General features: G+C 45.3%; 1 pseudogene; it reads left to right on the top strand.

Annotated features, from left to right (window-relative positions):
• The first annotated feature begins 14,288 nt into the window (after positions 1–14,288).
• LOC148141107 (uncharacterized) lies at positions 14,289–15,239 on the top strand (annotated as a pseudogene).
• The last annotated feature ends 6,382 nt before the right edge of the window (positions 15,240–21,621 follow it).

Raw genomic sequence — 21,621 nt, 5'->3', positions numbered from 1 at the left:
AGTGTCTCACTCATCTCCTATGGTTCTACACATATTTGCTCGAGCTACTCTTTTGTACTTAATGTATTTGTAGAATCTCTTTGGATTTTCATTCACCGTATTTGCCAAAGTACCATAGTATCCAAAGCTGCTCCGGGGAAAAAAACAAAGAAGAGAGGGAGACTGGCAGGCAGATTCGAAAGGTGGTAGTGGTGGGTGATTCAATAGTTTGAGGGATAAACAGTCCTTTTAGTCACCGAGATTGTGCATCACATATGGTCTGTTGCCTCTCAGGTGTACGGGTTCAGAACATAAGAGAACAGCTGGATAGACTTCAGGAAAGAGAGGGTGAAAACCAGCGATAAAGTCTGGAGCTGGTTAAGCAGTGTCAGAGGAGCAAGAGAGTCGAAGTTTTGGGTCAGGATCCTTCATCAGGACTGGAGAAGAGGAAGGGGGCTGAGAAATAAATAGAGGGAGGGGTATGGGGCTGGGGGGAAGGTAGGTGGGATGGTGTCAGGTGGATGCAGGTAGGAGGTGATTGTGATTGGGCAGTGGGAAAGGTGGAGCGAACAGGTGGGAAGGAGGATGGACAGGTGAGGTTGGGTCAAGGAGGCAGGAGGAGAGCAAAGGCTGGACCTAGGATGAGGTGAGGAGTGGGGAGATTTGAAAGGTTGTGAATTCTATGTTGAGGCTTTATGGCTGTAAGCTCCCAAGATGGAAAATGAGGTTTCTGCCTTCAATTTGCATGTAGCCTTATTTTGTTGGTGAAGGAGGTCCAGGATGGGCATGCCGTTGGGGGAATGGAAGAGGGAGTTGAAATGGCTGGCAACTAGAAGGTAGGATTGGTAGGACCATACGGATCATAGATGTTCCCTGAATCAGTCCCCAATTTTGCACTCGGTCTCTCTGATGTAGAGGAGACCACATCGGGAGCAATGAATGCAATAAATCAGGGAATGCAGGTGAATCTCTGCCAGACCTAGAATGATTCCTTCTAGAATGATGACGGAGGTAAGAGGGGAGGTGTGGTGGCAGGCGTTGTACCTCCTGCGGCTACAGGGAAAGGTGACAGATGTGAAGATGGTGGAACTGACGAGGTAATGAACAGTCCCTACGGAAAACAGATAGGGGTGGGGAAGGAAATATCATTTTGGTGGTGGGGTCAGACTGCAGGTGATGAAAATGGCAGAGGATGATGTGTTGGATTTGGCGATTAGTGGGGTGATATGTGAGGACCAGGGGCACTTTATCCTTGTTGTGGTTGTGGGGAGGAGGGGTTTGAGGGTAGAGGTATGGAAAATGGAGGAGATACAGTTGAGGATATTGTTGATTGATTACGGGGACGGGGAAAACACAGTCCTTAAAGTAGGAACACACTTGAGGTATCTTGGAGTAGAATTGCTCATCCTGGGAGCAGATATTGCAGAGGACTGGGAGTATGGGATTGCATTTTTGCAAGAGAGGAGGCTGGGAGGAGGTTTAGTCGAGGTAGCTGTGGGAGTTGGTGGATTTCAAGTAAATGTTGGTACTAAGCCGGTTGCCAGAGGTGAAAACTGAGAGGTCCCAGAAGGAGAGGGAGGTATCAGAGATGGTCGGGATGAATTTGAGGTTAAGGTAGAGGGTGTGGGTGAAGTTAATGAACTGTTTGAGTTCTTTTTGGGAACACGAGGTAGTGCCAACACAGTCATCAATGTAGTGGAAGAAAAGGTGGGGAATGGTGCCGGTGTAGCTGCAGAAGAGGAGCTGTTCCGTATATCTGCCTCTGCCAAGGATGCCCACCTTGAAGAGGTTTTCCTCCTTGATCTGCAAAGATTTCAGTGGGTCCCGCTCCCTGGTCATCCCCTCCGCTCTGAAGCTGTTCAACCACCTCGTAAGAATACGTCTACCCCCAGACCTCCTTGACAACTCCAGACCCTAGCCAACCTCCTCCTGAATCCCCCAAATACCACTAACCACGCGGTCGCTCCAGCCACAGACGATGCGTTATTCCTGTGGATGCTGCTGACTATGTCACATCTGTGAATGCTGCCTCCACTGATCCCGCCAAACACAACGCCCCTGCAGAGACTGAAACCATCGCTTCCACCTCTGCCGCTGACAATGTCAATTCCGCGAATGTCAATCCTGCTGCCTCTGCTAACACTGCCTTGCAGACTCCACTGACCAGGCCACCCCCATGACTGCTGCCAAACACGCCACTTCTGCCTATGCTGTTGACCACGCCACTTTCCATGAAATCTTCCGACTGTGCTGCTTCTGCTAATATCACCACCCATCACATGACCATTCACACTCCACAGAGCCAATCTCTACCATAACTTCAAACTCCAGTTCAACGCCATGCTCCAGTCCCAAGCTCTGCATGCATTTACCATTCCCCAAGACTTCCCCCTCACTGAGGATGAAGAGTCAGTCCTCAGCAAACAACTCATCTTCATTTTACTATGCCCACATGTCAACAAATGTCAAGATATCAAACTCTTTTTCTGGCACCTCCACCTCTATGCCTACTTCTTCGAACATCATTCCCACCCACCCTCCAAAATCCCTTCTAACACCTCCAAACTCCATCCTCCTGGACATCTCATCCTGGCCTCCGACACTCCCTTGACCTCTTCATCCCAACTGTGTCGCGTCATCAACCGCTTCAATCTTGCCACCTTCTCACCCACTCCAATCTCTCTCCCTCTCAACACATCGCCCCCTCCTCCCTCCGCACCAACCCCAACATAACCATCTAACCAGCTGACAAGGGAGGCATGGTAGTAGTTTGGCGCATAGACCTTTACCTTGCTGAGGCCAGACGCCAACTCATTGACATTTCCTCCTTTTGCCCCCTCGATCATGATCCCATCTCTCATCACCAACCACAATGTCCCAGACCATTGACAGCCTCATCAGTTCAGGAGATCTCCCATCCACAGCCTCCAACCTTATAGTTCCCTGCACTGCCCGTTTCTATCTCCTACTCAAAATCCATTAACCTGATTGACCCAGTCAAACAATTGCCTCTGCCACACTGAACTCTTCTCCTCTTACCTTGAAAGTGTCCTGTTCCGTTTGGTCCAGAAACTCCCCACCTACATTCAGGACACCACTTATGCCCTCCATCACTTTCAATTCCCCGGCCCCCAACACCTCATCTTCACTGTGGACATCCAGTCTCTCTATATCTGTATCCCCCTCTCTTGCAGACCAACCAACCTCTCCACCGAGGTTGGAACCATTAACAACTTTTCCTTTGGATCACTCCAATTCCTAGAAATCAGACGGGTAGCTGTGGGTATCTGCATTGGGTCCGAGCTATGCCTGCCTCTTTGTAGGATATGTGGAACAGTCCCTCCACTGCAACTACACCGGTACCATCCCTCAAGGTATGATGTGAGCACGGAAGGGGAGAAAGTCCTGTGATGCATGAAGGAGAACTTTCTGGAATAGTCAATTTCCAATCCTATCAGGAAGGGAGCTGTGCTGGATCTGGTTCCAGGAAATGAAGCAGGCCAAGTGAAGAAAATCAGAGTGGGGGAGCATATGAGAAATAGCAATCATAATATAAAAATACATAATATAATGGAATTACAGATTCGGTGTCAGATTGGAAAAAGGTCAAATTTAGGGGCCTAAAAGCTGAACTTGAGCAGATTGATTGGAAATGCATTTTGGTGTAGAAAGAAGTGAATGAAAAATAGGAGACACTCAAATGGGAGATGAACAGGGTGCAAGCTAGGTATATACCCATGAGAAATAAATATACGGTATGCAAAGCTAGGACAACTTGAATAACGAAGGACACTGACGAGAAAATAAGGAAGAAAAAGAAAGCATGTGATGCAAACTGAAAAAGTGAAAGAAATCAGGGACAGTATCTCAAATGTAGGGGAGGTGCTAAGGCTGGAATAAGAAAGTCTGAGAGGAAGCATGATAGTGTGGATGGTAGGAGAAAGAGTGGCAAGCTGTGTTAAAACAAACAGCAAAATGTTCTTCAAACATATCAGTAGAAGATTAGTGAAGGATAGAGTGAGGCCCATAAAGACAAAATGTTCACTGAAGCAAAGGTTACTGTTCAGGTACTCAATAAGTACTTTGCTTCTGTCTTTACCATATTGGAAAATAGTGGTAACGGCCCTGTTGAAATTATGTGTTTTGAGCAACTGAGCAGTATAATGATAGAGAAAGTAGAGGCACTGAAAAGGCTCAGCTAGAGATGTCACCAGACCTGACTGAAGTACATCCTAAGTAGCTGAAACAGGTAAGAGAGCAAATCAGAGAGCCGTTGACAGAAATTTTCCAGGCTTCTGTGAACATGGGATTAGTACCAGGATTGTAAATTACGTCATTGCTTAAAAAAGAGAGAAACGATAACCCAGGAAATTCCAGACCTGTCAACTTGACATGAATACTGTGTAAACTGATGGAAGCCATAATACAGTTTAGGGTAAATATACACAGAAAAATAAGTTAATACTGGACAGTAAATATGGTTTGGCTAAGGGAAATTTGTGTCTGAAATTTAATTGCGTTCTTTGAGAATAGGAAACAAGCAGTGGATTAGGGTAGTCGACTTTCAGAAATTGATACAGTGCCACATGGTAGGTTGGTTAGTAAATTAGAAATATTTGGGATTGATAGGTCCTGGGCAACATGGATTACCAGTTGGCTAAAATATAGGAAATAGAGGATAGGTACAGAAGTTGTGCTTGTTCCAACATGAGGTAAACCCCTCTGCTAATTTAAACCCGACTCACAGAAAAGCTCATCTTGCACTGTAATCTGTTAAATTTCGAGAGGCAAAAAACTATCCCAGAGGTCAATATTTAAAGTAAAAATCACCAATTTTATTTTTTTAAGTCCAAAAGAGAACATTGATTACAACTCCTTTCTCTTAAACCTATCTTTTACCTCCCACTCTACAATACTGATCTGATAAAAACCCCGATTTAAGATTTTCAAAAAAAATTCAAATTTCAAAACCAGCCAGCTGTCAAATCTTCTCTTTGTACCTTCCTCTGCAGGTTTTCCTCTGTCATCTTTTCTGTAGTATTCTGCTTCACAGGTCTTTCATTTGAACAAGTACCTTTCTGACAGCTATGCAGCTAGCAAACTATACTTGTTGGTTTTCTTGGCAGTTCTTCCCACTAACTGTTCAAAATGTTCAGTTTTATACCCCAAAACATTGCTTTGATGTAATTCCAAACAGTAATACTCAAATTCAATTGGATTTTGGTATCTGGGGCATAATTTAAACTGATTGACCAGATTTGAATTTGTTTTTGTTCCATGACCACAAAACTCCAGCTATTGGTTTCAATCGAGTGGTATATTTGTTGTGGTTCTGTTCGCCGAGCTGGAAGTTTTTGTTGCAAACGTTTCGTCCCCTGGCTAGGCGACATCATCAGTGCTTGGGAGCCTCCTGCGAAGCGCTTCTTTGATGTTTCCTCCGGTGTTTATAGTGGTCTGTCCCTGCCGCTTCCGGTTGTCAGTTTCAGCTGTCCGCTGTAGTGGTTGGTATATTGGGTCCAGGTCGATGTGTTTGTTGATGGAGTTTGTGGATGAATGCCATGCCTCTAGGAATTCCCTGGCTGTTCTCTGTCTGGCTTGCCCTATGATATTAGTGTTGTCCCAGTCGAATTCATGTTGCTTGTTGTCTGCGTGTGTGGCTACTAAGGATAGCTGGTCGTGTCGTTTCGTGGCTAGTTGATGTTCATGTATGCGGATTGTTAGCTGTCCTTCTGTTTGTCCTGTATAGTGTTTAGTGCAGTCCTTGCATGGTATTTTGTACACTACATTCGTCTTGCTCATGTTGGGTATCGGGTCCTTCGTTCTGGTGAGTTGTTGTCTGAGCGTGGCTGTTGGTTTGTGTGCCGTTATGAGTCGTGGGGGTCGCAGTAGTCTGGCAGTCAGTTCCGAGATGCTCCTGATGTATGGTAGTGTGGCTAGTCCTTTTGGTTGTGGTATGTCCTCGTTCCATGGTCTTTCTCTTAGGCATCTGCTGATGAAGTTGCGCGGGTATCCGTTTTTGGCGAATACCTTGTATAGGTGTTCCTCTTCTTCTTTTTGCAGTCCTGGTGTACTGCAGTGTGTTGTGGCCCTTTTGAATAGTGTCCTGATGCAGCTTCGTTTGTGTGTGTTGGGGTGGTTACTTTCATAGTTTAGGACTTGGTCTGTGTGTGTGGCTTTCCTGTATACTCTTGTAGTGAATTCTCCGTCTGGTGTTCTCTGTACCATCACGTCTAGGAATGGGAGTTGGCTATCCTTTTCTTCTTCTCTCGTGACTGTTTTTTCTAAGATTTACCAGGATGTTGCCTGGAATGGAGAGGAAGTCGTACGAGGATAGGTTGAGAGTTCTCGGCCTTTTCTCGTTGGAACGGCGAAGGATGAGGGGTGACTTGATAGAGGTTTATAAGATGATCAGAGGAATAGATAGAGTAGACAGTCAGAAACTTTTTCCCCGGGTACAACAGAGTGTTACAAGGGGACATAAATTTAAGGTGAAGGGTGGAAGGTATAGGGGAGATGTCAGGGGTGGGTTCTTTACCCAGAGAGTGGTGGGGGCATGGAATTCGCTGCCCGTGGGAGTGGTAGAGTCGGAATCATTGGCGACCTTTAAGCGGCATTTGGATAGGTACTTAATCTAGGTTAGAAGTTCGGCACAACATCGTGGGCCGAAGGGCCTGTTCTGTGCTGTATTGTTCTATGTTCTATGTTCTATGTTCTATAGCATGATTAAGAGCAGGAAAATTGAAAATCTCTATTGAGTTGAGATTTCTTCTCTTTTCAATTCCTGTCAAAGCCTGCCCATCTAGCAAGTAGTGGAAGGAGTGTGATCAGATACCCATGGCTGGCTACAATAAGAGTGGCCTCAACAACAATCAAAAAAGGTGAACACCATCCAAGATAAAGCAGCCCATTTGACCAGTACTCAATTCATCAACATATTTGTTCACTCAGTGCAAAACTGATGCACAATGACAAGAATACGTAAAATCTACCAGATGCACTGCAGACACTCCCCAGGGTTCTTTCAAAGCTTTCTAAACCTAATGGTCTCTCCTACATAGAAAACGAAAGACAAGAGACACAAGGAGACAACCAGGAAGCATATCTTGGATATGGTAATAAGGCAGGCTCAATAAACGATCTCAGGGTAAAAATTTCCTAGAAATAGTATTTAGAACATGAAAGAATTTAATATTCCATTTGAAAATGAAAAACATAGGTCGGAAACAACTGTGTTTAACTTAAAGAGAATTACAATGGATTAGGGAGGAAGACATGGTTATCCCGAAATGTCGATTCTCCTGTTCCCTGGATGCTGCCTGACCTGCTGCGCTTTTCCAGCAACACATTTTCAGCTCGTATCTGAAAAATATATCCCAGTAAGGAGGAAAAAAATCCAAGGGAGAGATAAACAAATCATGGCTAACCAAGGAAGTTAAATAGAGCAGAAAGTTGAAAGAAAAAGCATGCAAGGAGACAAAGATCAGTGACAGCCCTAAAGACTGAGACAAATTCAAAATCCAGCAAAAAAGGACTAAAAAGAGAGAAAGTAAATCATGAGAGTAAACTAGTGAAGAACATAAAATCTGACAATAAGAGCTTCTTTAAATATATGAAAAGGAAGAGAAAGGTCAAAGTGAACATCGTCTTCTGAGAAAATTAATCTGGGGAAAGTTATGGAGAATAAGGAACAAGGTGTTGAAGGTAGTATATTAGCAGAGAGAAATGACTCTGCTAGTAAGAATAAGGGGTATTTTACAGACTGGCAACTGTAACCAGTGAGGTTCACATGAGTCAGAGCTGGGACTGCAACTGTTTATAGTATGTATCAATGACTTGGAGGAAGAAAGTGAACGTACATAGAACATAGAACATAGAAGAATACAGCGCAGTACAGGCCCTTGGGCCCTCGATGTTGCGCCGATCCAAGCCCACCTAAACTACACTAACCCACTATCCTCCATATACCTATCCAATGCCCTCTTAAATGCCCATAAAGAGGGAGAGTCCACCACTGTTACTGGCAGGGCATTCCATGAACTAACGACTCGCTGAGTGAAGAACCTACCCCTAACATCAGTCCTATATCTACCCCCCCTTAATTTAAAGCTATGCCCCCTTGTAATACCCGACTCAATACGCGGGAAAAGGTTCATACTGTCGACCCTATCTAACCCCCTAATCATCTTGTACACCTAAACCTTCTTTTCTCTAGTGAAAACAGCCCCAAGTGCCTCAGTCTTTCCTCATACGATTTTCCTTCCATACCAGGCAACATCCTGGTAAACCTCCTCTGCACCCGTTCCAATGCCTCCACATCCTTCCTATAGTATGGCGACCAAAACTGCACACAATATTCCAGATGCGGCCGTACCAGAGTCTTATACAACTGCATCATGACCTCAGGACTCCGGAACTCAATTCCTCTACCGATAAAAGCCAGTACGCCATATGCCTTCCTCACCGCACTATTTACCTGGGTGGCAACTTTCAGAGATCTGTGTACATGGACACCAAGATCCCTCTGCTCATCCACACTACCAAGTATCCGACCATTAGCCCAGTACCCCATCTTTTTGTTATTCTTCCCAAAGTGAATCACCTCGCACTTAGCTACATTGAATTCCATCTGCCACCTTTCTGCCCAGCTCTGCAGCTTCTCTATATCCTGCTGTAACCTGCCACATGCTTCCTCACTGTCAACAACTCCTCCGACTTTCGTATCATCCGCAAACTTGCTCACCCAACCTTCTAACCCCTCTTCCAGGTCATTTATAAAAATGACAAACAGCAATGGTCCCAAAACAGATCCTTGTGGAACACCGCTAGTGACGGCACTCCATGAAGAAACTTTGCCATCAACTACTACCCTCTGTCTTCTTCCATCCAGCCAATTCCTAATCCAAACCTCCAACTCACCCTCAATGCCATATCTCCGTATTTTCTGCAGTAGCCTACCATGGGGAACCTTATCAAACGCCTTACTAAAATCCATATATACCACATCTACCGCTTTCCCCTCATCAACCTCCTTCATCACCTTTTCAAAGAATTCAATAAGGTTTGTGAGGCACGACTTGCCCTTCACAAAACCATGCAGACAACATGAAAATAGATGGAAAGGCAACTTGCGAGAGAAATTTCAGAGGGATATTGATAGGTTCTGTAAGTGGGCAAAAGGTTGACAAATGGAGTAGAATGTGGGAAATGACAATTCATTCGTTTTGGAAGGGAGAAAAGGAGAACAGAGTACTATTTAAATGAAGGAAAGCTGCAACACAGAAATGTGTAAATGAACAAAGAAAGTTTGCACTGAAGACAAAAGTCCTGGAGATCATAGCGGTTCAGGCAGCATCCATGGAAAGCAAGCTAATGTTTTGAGCTCTGATGAAGTGTCAACTAGACTTAAAACGTTAAATTGCTTACTCTCCATGGAAGCTGCCTGACCCGCAGTGATCTCCAGCATTTTGTTTTCAGTACTGGTAGTTCCAGTATAACATGCATTTTTGCAGCATGATTTGGCTATAACATTGCTAAAGAACTAGGGAACAGTATTTTAGGGAAAATTGCAATAGCACAATTTCAGCACAGATCAGTCATGCACTTAGATCTGCACATGCGCAGATGTGTGCACTGAAATCTCTGCGCCGTTGTACATAAGCACATGTGAGCACCATTCTGCATTTGCACCAATGTCAGCTGCCAATGTCACCTTTGGCCTTTTGGCTAAGATCAAGTGTCTGTTCTTCTCTGGACAGGGGTCGAGTTGTGAGGCATCAGAGCTAGTGGAGATCATCGCTGGATCATGATTGGATGTTGGAGGATCGTTTGGTTGTGCTGACCTGCTCCTAGACCATAAGATCATCAGGAGTATCAGACACAAGGTGGGTGAACTTAAGGCGTGGATTGGTACTTGGGACTACGATGTTGTGGCCATCATGGAAACGTGGATAGAAGAGGGACAGGAATGGTTTTTGGAGGTTCCTGGTTACAGATGTTTCAGTAAGATTAGGGAGGGTGGTAAAAAAGGAGGGGGTGGCATTGCTAATTAGAAATGGTATAACGGCTGCAGAAAGGCAGTTCAAGGGGGATCTGCCTTTGGAGGTAGTATGGGCTGAAGTCAGAAATAGGAAAGGAGCAGTCACCTTGTTGGGTGTTTACTATAGGCCCCCCAATAGCAGCACAGATGTGGAGAAACAGATTGGGAAACAGATTTTGGAAAGGTGCAGAAGCCACAGGGTAGTAGTCATGGGCGATTTCAACTTCCAAAATATTGATTGGAAGCACTTTAGATCAAGTAGATTGGACGGGGCGGTGTTTGTGCAGTGTGTCCAGGAAGCTTTTCTAATTCAGTATGTAGATTGTCTGACCAGAGGGGAGGCCATATTGGATTTGGTACTTGGTAACGAACCAGGACAAGTGATGGGCTTGTTAGTGGGTGATCATTTTGGTGATGGTGACCACAATTCGTTGACTTTCACCTTGGTTATGGAGAGAGATAGGTGCGTGCAACAGGGTAGGTTTCACAATTGGGGGAAGGGTAAATACGATGCTGCAAGACAGGATCTGAGGAGCATAAGTTGGGAGCATAGGCTGTTAGGGAAGGATGTCATTGAAATGTGGAACTTTTTCAAGGAACAGATACGACGTGTCCTTGATATGTATGTACCTGTCAGGCAGGAAAGAGATGGTCGTGTGAGGGAACCTTGGTTGACGAGGGAGGTTGAATGTCTTGTAAACAGGAAGGAGGCTTACATAAGGTTGAAGAAACAAGGTTCAGACAGAGCGCTGGAGGGATTCAGGATAGCCAGGAGGGAGCTGAAGAAAGGGATTAGGAGAGCTAAGAGAGGGCATGAGAAATCTTTGGCGGGTAGGATCAAGGATTTATGCGTATGTGAGAAACATGAGAATGACGAGAACTGGGGTAAGTCCGATCAAGGACAGTAGTGGGAGACTGTGTATTGAGTCAGCAGAGATAGGAGAGGTCTTGAATGATTACTGTTCTTCAGTATTTACAAATGAGAGGGACCATATTGTTAAAGAGGAGAGTATGAAACGGGTGGGTAAGCTAGAGGAGATACTTGTTAGGAAGGAAGATGTGTTGGGCATTTTGAAAAAACTTGAGGAGAGACAAGTCCCCCGGGCCTGCCGGGACATATCCTAGGATTACGTGGGAAGCAAGAGAGGAAATTGCAGAGCCGTTGGCAATGATCTTTTCGTCTTCGCTGTCAACGGGGGTGGTATCAGGGGACTAGAGAGTGGCGAATGTTGTGCCCCTGCTCAAAAAAGGGAATAGGGATAACCCCGGGAATTACAGGTCAGTTAGTCAAAGGTTAGGTGGTAGGCAAAGTAATGGAAAGGGTACTAAGGGATAGGATTTATGAGTATCTGGAAAGTCACTGCTTGATTAGGGACAGCCAGCACGGATTTGTGAGGGGTAGGTCTTGCCTTACAAGTCTTATTGAATTCTTTGAGGAGGTGACCAAGCATGTGGATGAGAGTAGATCAGTGGATGTAGTGTACATGGATTTTAGTAAGGCATTTGATAAGGTTCCCCATTGTAGGCTTATGCGGAAAGTCAGGAGGCATGGGATAGTGGGAAATTTGGCCAGTTAGATAGAGAACTGGCTAACCGGTCGAAGTCAGAGAGTGGTGATAGATGGTAAATATTCAGCCTCGAGCCCAGTTACAAGTGGAGTTCCGCAGGGATCAGTTCTGGGTCCTCTGCTGTTTGTAATTTTTATTAATGATTTGGAAGAGGGAGTCGAAGGGTGGGTCAGTAAATTTGGAGACGATACGAAGATTAGTGGAGTTGTGGATAGTGAGGAGGGCTGTTGTCAGCTGCAAAGGGACTTAGATATGATGCAGAGCTGGGCTGAGGAGTGGCAGATGGAGTTCAACCCTGTCAAGTGTGAGGTTGTCCATTTTGGAAGGACAAATAAGAATGCGGAATACAGGGTTAACAGTAGGGTTCTCAGTAAGGTGGAGGAGCAGACGGATCTTAGGGTCTATGTTCATAGGTCTTTGAAAGTTGCCACTCAGGTGGATAGAGCTTGTAAGAAGGCCTATGGTGTATTAGCATTCTTTAGCAGAGGGATTGAATTCAAGAGTCGTGAGGTGATGTTGCAGCTGTACAGGACTTTGGTAAGACCACATTTGGAGTACTGTGTGCAGTTCTGGTCGCCTCATTTTAGGAAAGATGTGGAAGCTTTGGAGAGGGTGCAGAGGAGATTTACCAGGATGTTGCCTGGAATGGAGGATAGGTCATACGAGGATAGGTTGAGAGTGCTAGGCCTTTTCTCATTGGAACGGCAAAGGATGAGGGGTGACTTGATAGAGGTTTATAAGATGATCAGAGGAATAGATAGAGTAGACAGTCAGAGACTTTTTCCCCGGGTACAACAGAGTGTTACAGGGGGACATAAATTTAAGGTGAAGGGTGGAAGGTATAGGGGAGATAGGGTGGGGGCATGGAATGTGCTGCCTGTGGGAGTGGCAGAGTCAGAATCATGGGTGACCTTTAAAAGGCAATTGGATAGGTACATGGATAGGTGCTTAAGCTAGGATAAATGTTTGGCACAACATCGTGGGCAGAAGTGCCTGTTCTGTGCTGTATTGTTCTATGTTCTATGTTCTATGTTCTAAGACATAGGAGTGAAAGTAAGGCCATTCAGCCCATCGAATCCACTCTGCCATTTAATCATGGCTGATGGGCAATTCAACTCCATTTACCAGCATTCTCCCCGTAGCCCTTAATTCCTTGTGACATCAAGAATTTATCAATCTCTGCCTTGAAGCCATTTCGTGTCGCACTCCATGGCAATGAATTCCACAGGCCCACCACTCTCTGGCTGAAGAAATGTCTCCGCATTTCTGTTCTGAATTTACCCCCTCTAATTCTAAGGCTGTGCCTCGCCTAACGGAAACAATTTCTTAGCGTCCACCCTTTCTAAGCCATGTAAGCCTTGGTGGATCTTCATGCGGCCTAACGCCAATTCAGGGACCAGCCAACCTCAGAGCAATGGCTGCAACCGCTGCCCGCATCCCGGGCCAGGGCATCACAACACAGTCAGGGTGACTGTCAAGAAGGTGGAGGAGCATACACCGGTCGATCGGACAGTGTTCATCAAGAAGATTTTGCTCGAGTTTGCCGCAGCGGACGTGTACGGCCTGTAGGATTTCCCTGGGGCAGGCTACTTTGACGTCACCTTCAGGAGCATGAAGCAGTGCGAACAGCTCCTGAAGGTCTTCAAGGAAAAGGAAAGGGAGCTGCTGTTCTCCATCTTGTCGGAGGTCCCGTAGTGTGTGCTTCCTGTACAGAGGAGTCAGGTTGTAACAATCCAGATGTACAACCCCCACGTCCCAGCTGCAGATGTCCTGAGAAGATACGTCCAGGTCGAGGGAGAGAGTACCGATGTGGTCGATCCTTTCGTGATCTGGACCAGCAAACGACAGGTCAGGGTAACACTGAGGGTCGATGCCAGTGGGAACATCCTCCACCCACCCTCCAGCTTTGCCATCGGAGGAAGCAGAGGTTACCTGACATACGCAGGGCAGCCAAAAGTGTGCCGAACCTGCGGGAGGTCAGGCCACATGGCGGCGGATTGTAAGGTGACTGTCTGCCGAAACTGCAAACAGGAAGGCCACCCGACCAAGGAATGTAAGGAGGCAAAGAACTGTAATCCGTGCGGAGAGGCAGGCCACATGTACAAGGCCTGCCCAAGACGAGGGGCTGCCACCTTTGCACAGATGGCCGGAGGTGGCAACACAAGCCGTGGACCGCCTAAGACCAGCAAGGTACCGCAAAACAGCACGGGAATGGTGTCTGGAGGCACCCAGAAGGAAGGGCAGGCTGCAGCGGAGCAGACGGCAGACAGCGGGGAGGTGCAGCAGCCGATCCAAGCTCCTTCAAGACAGACGGAGGAAATGGAAGAGGAGGGAACAAAGGAGGCAGAGGATTGGATTACTGTCAAAAGCAGGAAGAGGAAACCTCCCAAGGCCTCCAAAGCCACCCAGCAAAGGGGGAAGCGACACCTACACGACAAGGACACAGGCAGCGCTTCCGACGGTGAGGACGGGCGCAAGGAGGGTCGTCACCAGAGGAAGAGACAGAGCGCTGCGGGGATAAAATAGGGCAGCATCGCCCAAACAGGAAAAGACGATCCCTCAGAGGGGATGGGTAAAGGCCTCCCGCCATCTGGTGAGAACCAAGAGGTACCCACCGGCCCACAGCTCCAGGTAACTGGTCTATCCCCAGAACCTGTGCCACCGCAGTCACCCGGGCCATCTTCCACTTCATGTGGAGATCAAAGATGGACTGGGTCCGAAGAGACGCAATGTACAAAGACCTGTGCAATGGGGGAAAGAACACGCCCAATGCCACCCTCACCCTGATGGCCACCTTTGTGTGTGGCTGCATCAAGCTGTGCATAGACCGCCGGTACACAAACACAAAGTGTCACTATGTACTAAGGTTCTACCTGTCCCCGGTGTTGCGAAGGATGGGCCTGGCCTCGCTGCCGCGGAACGCTCCGAGTGGTTGGACCTTTCCGTACCACCTGTCCTTCGTGGAGAAATTTATGAAGAAAAACACCTTTGACCACAAGTCCATCAGGAAGTGGTCAGCATGTAGTGTCCTTGAGACCCTTCGGGAAAAGGAGAGGGCGGATCCTGTCGAGCGGTTCCCTGAGCAGACTGTCAAAGCCTTTTGGCAGAATGCCTCATCACCAGAACTTTCCAACAAGCACCAAGACATGGCTTGGCTGGTGGTGAGAAGGGCTCTGCCTGTGAGATCCTTTATGCACGCCCGGACTCTCAGCCGCACCGCACGCTGCCCTCGAAGCGGCGGCGGTGGGGACAAGACTGTCACACACCACCTTCTGGAATGTGCCTTTGCAGAGGAAGTCTGGAGAGGAATGTAGTGGTGTTTATCGAGGTTCGCCCCGAGTAGCACTGTGATGCAGGACTCCGTGCTGTACGGCCTGTTCCCCGGGACGCACACTGAGACAAACATCAACCGCGCCTGGAGGATCATCAACTTGGTGAAGGACACTCTCTCGGTGGTCCGAAACCTGTTGATCTTCCAGCTGAAGGAGTTGACCCCAACTGGGTGTTGCAGACTGGCACATTCCAAGGACCGGGACTACGTGTTGAGGGACGCGCTGAAGCTTGGGGCAGCTGCCGCCAAGGCGCGGTGGGGAAAGACCACATCTGCCTGCCTAAAAAAGAACAGCGGGCCCACACAGCCATTCGTGCTCCGCTGACGCCTCAGAAAAAAAAATGTAATCGTACAGACTTGTAAATAGGGATGATTACTCTGTTCTGGTATGCAAAGAAATGGAATGTTTACATATGTATGGCATGTCCAGTTGTACAGACCATCAGATTATTTTATGTATAAAGTATATTTTTGAAATAAAAAATACTTTCTGTGAGAGGTACTGTATAGAGCAGCTTTCTTTTTATTTTTAAATGTATAATTGTGTTCAATTTATTTTTGTTTGTTAATAATATGATGTTAACCTCCATTCTGGTTGTATTACACTTTGCATTACACTTTTGGGTGATGTTTGAGCGATCGTGAGTGATATATTTTTGCTGGTATGCTCCTAACCCCACTTTTCCAATAGGCCCCATTATTTCTATTAAGTGAGGTTTTGCTGGGACACAACTATGGCATCATAGCAGAATTATCTGTACAGATTCCAGCATTTGCAGTAATTTGCTCCTACGGAAAGCTTTACACATAAGTGTAACAGGGAATCTGGAAAACTTACAGCACATTGATCCTTATTTCTAAAGGTTTGGAGTATAAAAGTCAGGAAGTGTTACTGCTTTACTATCTATACAAGCTGCTAGCGGTGCCATTTCCAGGACATAATGGGCAATTTTGGTCTCATTGTTCAAGGAAATACATTATTTCACTGGTGGTAGTTCAGAGGAGTTCAATAGGATAATCCCTGGTCCAGAGGGATGATTTTAGAAACAAAGATGAAACTTTGTTCATTAGCAGAGGGATTGAATTCAAGAGTCGTGAAGTGATGTTGCAACTGTACAGGACTTTGGTTAGGCCACATTTGGAGTACTGTGTGCAGTTCTGGTCGCCTCACTTTAGGAATGATGTGGAAGCTTTGGAGAGGGTGCAGAGAAGATTTACCAGGATGTTGCCTGGAATGGAGAATAGGTCGTACGAGGATAGGTTGAGAGTGCTAGGCCTTTTCTCGTTGGAACAGCGAAGGATGAGGGGTGACTTGATAGAGGTTTATAAGATGATCAGAGGAATAGATAGAGTAGACAGTCAGAAACTTTTTCCCCGGGTGCAACAGAGTGTTACAAGGGGACATAAATTTAAGGTGAAGGGTGGAAGATATAGGGGAGATGTCAGGGGTGGGTTCTTTACCCAGAGTGGTTGGGGGCATGGAATGCGCTGCCTGAGGGAGTGGTAGAGTCAGAATCTTTGGTGACCTTTAAGCGGCAATTGGATAGGTACATGGATGGGTGCTTAAGCTAGGACAAATGTTCGGCACAACATCGTGGGCCGAAGGGCCTGTTCTGTGCTGTATTGTTCTATGTCTATGTCTATGTTGATTCTCTCTATTGACTGGCATTTAGAGGAAGGAGGGGTGACTTTTTGAAACATACAGATTGTGAGGTGGCTTGACAAGATACATGCTGAGAGGGTGTTTCCCCTCATGGGAGAATCAAGGACCAAAGAGAATCATCTCAGAATAAAGGGACACAAATTTAAGGCTTAGATGAGGATGATTTTTTTCTCTCAGAATGTTAAGTGTCTTTGGATGTCCTTCAGTGCTTTCAGGGCAGAGTCATAGAGTCAGAGTAATACAGCACAGAAACAGACCCTTTGTCCCTGCCGACCAGATACTTTAAATTTATCTAGTCCCATTTGCTAGCATCTGGCCCATATTCTTCTCAACCCTTCCTATCTATGTACCCATCCAAATAACTTTAAAGCCTGCACTACTTAATCTGGCAATCCATTCCACACATGTACCATTTTCTCCATGGGAAAGTTGCCAGAGGTCCCTTTTACATCTTTCCCCATCTTTCCCTTACCTTAAAACTATGTACTCTAGTTTTGGACTCCCCTGCCCTGGGATAAAGAGCTTCACGATTCATCTCTCCATGCCCCTCGTGAGGTTATAAGTTTCTATAAGGTCACTCCTCAGCCTCCAAAACTCCAGGGAAAATAGCCCCAGTCTACACTCCTCTCCCTATCGCTCAAACGCTCCAATCCCAGCCACATTTTTGCAAATCTTTTCTGTACCCTTTTAAGTTTAAATTGCTTTTCATAGCAGGGAGACCAAAATTGAATGCAGTGTTCTAAAACTGGCCTATCCAATGTCCTCTACAGCCGCAACATGACATCCTAACTCCTATACTCAATGCATTGACCAATGAAGGCAAGTGTGCCAAATGCCTTCTTCACCACGGCGATTCCACTTGTAGATCTGTGCATGTGAATCTCGAGGTCTCTTTGTTTTGCAACAGTCTCCAGGCCCCTATCATTAATTGCATAAGCACTGCCCTGATTTGCTTTACTAAAATGCAACACCTTACATTTATCTAAATTAACCCCCATCTGTCCCTCGAGTGCATACCCATGTATAGCTCATTTCCAGGTACTTGTTATTCTGTATATAAACCACCCGCGATCCCCTCCATTAGTTTCCAGTCTGTAACTCCCTCCCAGGTATCTGTTATTCTCTGCTCAAACAACTCCTGTCTGTCTCACTCCCTGGTCCCTATAAATCACCCCAAACACCTCCAGTACTCTTCAGACTGTAAATCACTCCCTAGTATGTGTTATGCTAATATAAATCATCCGAGCCATTCGATTAGATTACTAATCACTTGCTGCTCCTGCAGGAAAATTCAATAGGAGTAATATGCCAGGCACCCAAAACCACCTCTGTACCTCAGTGTCCTGCAAAATCTCCTGTTAAACTTCCCAACTATTCTCACCAACAACCTGTTTAATTTTTAAAATCGAAGACTGACCTGATCTGATGCTTGTTGGAAATCCAAATACCTGTATTCTCTGTCACTTTCTGTCCTTTGGTCAGTGTTTGTCTGCCTGTTTCTCTCTCCACTTCTTGTAAATATTTCAGGCTCTGATAGATTCTTTATCACTAGGAGATTCAAGGATCACAGTGAAAAAGCAGGAAAGTGAATGTGAGGAATGCTGAATCAGGCATGATCTTATTAAATGGCAGAGGAGGCTCACAGGGCCAAACAGCCCATTCCGGTTCCATTTTATATTGTTTTATGCATATCCAATCTCCCTGCCAAAGTCACACAATATCCTGACTTGTAAATATACAAGTTATCCCTTCACAATCAGTGGCTTCATAAACTTGCTCCCTTAAAACAACGTGGGAGTACCTTTATCACTAGGATTAGTTCAAGAGAACAGTTCATCATCATCCTCTCATGGGCAAAGGAGGGTTGGGCAACAAATGCTAACATTGGCAGTGATGCTCTTATGCCGAACGTCTGATACAAGAAGTCTCAACTACTTCCTTGAAATACTGAGCTGGAAACATTCTATCCATGCATCTCTGCAATCTCCTCACAGCTCACCTTCCTACTGAGCTTTGTGTCATTTGCAAATTTAGAAATATTACATTTAGCTCCTTCTTTGAACCATTAATATTTACTGTGAAAGCTGCAGTCCTGGTACTGATTCTTGTGGTACAGCCCTGGTCACTGTGAGCCATTCAAAACAAGGGCCATTTATTCCTCCTGCTTCCTGTCTGCCAACCAGCTTTCTTTCCATCTCAATACACAACCCCCAAATCCCTTGTGCTTTAAATTAAACACAAAGTTTTGGCATCCTCTTCACAACTCACTTTCTGACCTACCTGTGTCATCAGCAAACCTAGCTACCATACTTTCAATTCCTCTGAGGGAGATAGTGAGGAAAGGGATCAGTCTGAGGCTGGTACAGTTGGGAAAAGGAACAAGTCAAATAGGGCAGGCAGGAACAAGGCAATAAATGAGGTAGGACTGATAAATTAAACTGCATTTATTTCAATGTAAGAAGCTTAACGGAACACAAATGAAGGCATAGTTAGGAACATGGGACTGGGAAAACATAGCAATTGCAGAGAATTGGCTCAGGGATGGACAGGACTGGTAGCTTAATGTTCCAGAATACAAATGCTATAGGAAGGATAAAACGGAGGAGAGGAGGAGGAGAGGCATTTCTAATTAGGAATAACACTACTGCTGTACTTAGGGAATGTTTTCGGAAAGTTATTTGGGTGGAACAGAGAAATGAGAAAGGGATGATCACCTTATTGGGATTGTACTATAGACCCCCCAAAAGTTAGCAGGCAATTGAGAAACAAATTTGTCAGAAGGTCTCCCTTATCTGTAAGAATAATAGGATGGTTACGGTAGGGGATTTTATCTTTCCAAACATAGATTGGTACTGTCATAGTAGAAAGGGCTTGGATGGAGAGGAATTTAAGTGTGAACAAGTATGGGAAGGTGCAAAACTTGACCTACTCTTTGGAAATAAGATATGTAACTAAGGTGTCAGTTGGGGAGCACTTTGGGGCCAGTGACCATAATTTCACTTGTTTTTAAATTGAGATGGAAAAAGGTAGACAGGATCTAAAAGTAAAAGTACTTAATTTATAGGAATACCAATTTTGACGGTATAAGCAAGAAGTTTCAAAACTTGGTTGGGGTGGGGGGGGGTGGGGGGGGATGTTCGTAGGTAAAGGGACGATTGGAAAATGGGAAGTTTTTAAAAATGAGATAAATGAGAGTCCAGAGACAATATTAGGGTGAAAGGCAATTCTGGAAAGTTTAGGAAATTGTGGATTACTAGACAAATTGATGTTTTGGTCAAGAAGAAGATGGAAGAATATGGCAGGTATAGTCAGCAGAGTTAAAAATCACACAACACCAGGTTATAGTCCAACAGGTGATGAAGGAGCGTCGCTCCGAAAACTAGTGTGCTTCCAATTAAACCTGTTGGACTATAACCTGGTGTTGTGTGATTTTTAACTTTGTACACCCCAGTACAACACCGGCATCTCCAAATCATAGTCAGCAGAGATTGAGTGAATCTTTAGAAGAGTATAAAAGCATTAAGAGTATATTTAAGTGGGACCTCAGGAATGCAAAAACGGGTCATGAGATGGCTTTGGCAAATAGGGTTCATGAGAGTCCAAGACGATTTTATAAATACACTAAGGACAAAAGGGTAACTAGGGAGAGATCAGGGCTCCTCAAAGACCAGCAAGTCAGCCGATGTGTGGAACAGCAGGAGATGGGGGAAGATACTAAGTGAATATTTTGTATCAGTGTTTCCTGTGGGGATGGACATGAACTTGGAAGATAAAGAATGTCAGGAAATTGATGGTGACATCTTGAAAAATGTCCATATTACAGAGATGATGGTGCTGGATGTCTTGAAACACATAAAGACAGGACTTGATCAGGTGTACCCGAGAACTGTGGGAAGCGAGAGAAGTAATCGGTTGCCCCCTCTGCTGATATCATTGATAGTCACAGGTGAGGTGCCAAAAGATTGGAAGTTGGCAAACATGTTGCCATTATTTAAGAAAAGTGGCAAGGATAGCCAAGGAGCGATAGATTGGTGAGCCTGACATCAGTGGTGGGCAAATTGTTGGAGGGAATCCTGAGGAACAGGATTTACATGTATATGGAAAGCCAATGACTGATTAGGGAGAATCAGCATGGCTTGTGCTTGGGAAATCACATCTCACTAACTTGATTGAGTTTTTTGAAGAAGTAACAAAGAGGATTGCTGAAGGCAGAGCGGTGGATGTGATTTATGTGGACTTCAGTAAAGCATTCAACAAGGTTCCTCAAGGTTGACAAGGTTCAACTGGTTAGCAAGGTTAGATCACATGGAATACAGGGAGAACTAATCATTTGGATACAAAACTGGCTGTAAGATAGAAGACAGAGGATGGTGATGGAGGGTTACATTTCAGACTGGAGGCCTGCGACCAGCGGTTTGACACAAGGAGTGGTGCTGTGTTCACTGCTTTTCATAATTATATAAATGATTTGGATATGAACATGGGAGGTATAAGTTAGTAAGTTTGCAGATGACACCAAAATTGTTAGTGTAGTGGACAATGAAGAACGGTACCTCAGAGTACAATATGAATTTGATCAGATGGGCCAATGGGCTGAGGAGTACCAGATGGAGTTTAATTTAAATAAATATACAATACTGCATTGTGGTCAGGTCTTAGTCACTTCATGGTAAGGTCCTGGAGAGTATTGCTAAACAAAGGGACTTCGGTGTGCAGGTTCATAGTTTCTTGGAAATGGAGTTGCATGTAGATAGGATAATGAATAAGCCATTTGGTATGCTTTATTTTATTGATCACAACGTGGAGTATCGTAGTTGGGAGGTCATATTGCGCTGTACAGGACGTTGGTTGGGCCACTTTGGAATTTGGAATATTGTGTGCAATTCGATAGGAACGGTGTTGTGAAACTTGAAAGAGGTCGCAAAAGACTTAAAAGGATATTGTCAAGGTTGGAGGGAGAGGTAGAATATGCTGGGGCTTTTTTTGCCTGGAACACAGAAGGCTGAGGTGACCTTGTAGATGTTTATAATATCATGAGAGGCTT

The sequence above is a fragment of the Chiloscyllium plagiosum genome, unplaced genomic scaffold, assembly GCF_037043375.1.
Source record: "Chiloscyllium plagiosum isolate Xiang-an unplaced genomic scaffold, Cpla_swu_hap1 HiC_scaffold_35, whole genome shotgun sequence".
Classification (NCBI taxonomy): domain Eukaryota; kingdom Metazoa; phylum Chordata; class Chondrichthyes; order Orectolobiformes; family Hemiscylliidae; genus Chiloscyllium; species Chiloscyllium plagiosum.
Note: the sequence above shows the minus strand (reverse complement) of the source record. Positions and strands in the feature narration are given on the sequence as shown.